A 1,240-nucleotide genomic window follows, 5' to 3' on the forward strand; every position below is an offset into this window, starting at 1 on the left:
GATAATACAAACTTAAAACTGTTTTTATTAAACAAACTTTAGACAATAAAATTAATTTTGAGAGTTTTGAGAATTAGGAAAGTAGATAGTTAGAGGGACTGTGAGCATGAAGTTTCAGTTCCTTCCTTTTTAAAAGACTAGCATATCAGATGCATACTCTTTAACATTAATCTTAAGCTTTGTATGCTCAAAACTTCAAACGAGAACTTCCTACTTTTTTCATTTTGTTCATTAATCGTTGTTTTTTTCTATTGTTAAAAAATTGATTTTGTGTGTTCTTAAAATACAAGTAAATTGAACATTTATTCTGTTTGTTTTCTCACTGAACAATTGTTCAGTAAAAACGATTGTTTAAACAATTTTAAATCTTGTGTTCTTGTTTTTTACATTCGTTTTTAAAAAGTGATCATTTTTTGTTGCTCTGCATGATCCATTTTGTTTGCCCATCTTTTGACCCCCTTTTCCTCAAAAAATTTCATTCCTTCTCAATAACTCTGTTCTTAAAAACATACCCCATCTTTAGAACTTACAGATTATTGATAAGAATACAGTTAAAGGAATACTGCTGTAAATCGATCATGCACATCTTTAAATGTTTGGTCACTAAAATATAACAAAATTTCTTTTATTCAAAATTTGAAAATTCATTCAAAAACAATTTATAAAAAGCTGTAAAGTGGGATAAATAATTGAAATAAGGTTTAATTTCGGTCAATCTGCAGAATCTTTTCAAATCTCAAATATTTTCATTTGCAACTCATTCTTAAAGAACACTAGAGAAAAGAAAATGGATTCGAATTTCTAATAAAGCTAATGGATTTGAATTTCTAATATTCAAATAAATAAATATACAATTAGACATAAAATAAAAACTAGAGGAGGTAAACAAATTTCACATGAATTTGACCTTTTCTTTAAATCCTGAAATGTAAAAGTTGTCACAAAAAATATTGAATGAAAATATAGTAGTTTAACGCTAGCTATTTCATGCAAAAGTTTTCAAACTCAGAAAGTTGATAAATAAAACTTAAGTTTTTTAAAAATTACGAGATAAGATTAATTTCTATTTGTTTCTATACTTTATATTAACTATCATTAAGAACTAGTAATGTTTTATTTTTTAATGAATATTTATGATTATTTTTGTTTCTTTTCTGTGTAAAGTGTCATATTCATGATTTTAAATACTTAAATATTTAAAAAACTCTCTCTCTCTCTCTCTTTAAGAGTTATTTCTAGA

Source organism: Eurytemora carolleeae, unplaced genomic scaffold (assembly GCF_000591075.1).
Source record: "Eurytemora carolleeae unplaced genomic scaffold, Eaff_2.0 scaffold90, whole genome shotgun sequence".
Lineage (NCBI taxonomy): Eukaryota > Metazoa > Arthropoda > Copepoda > Calanoida > Temoridae > Eurytemora > Eurytemora carolleeae.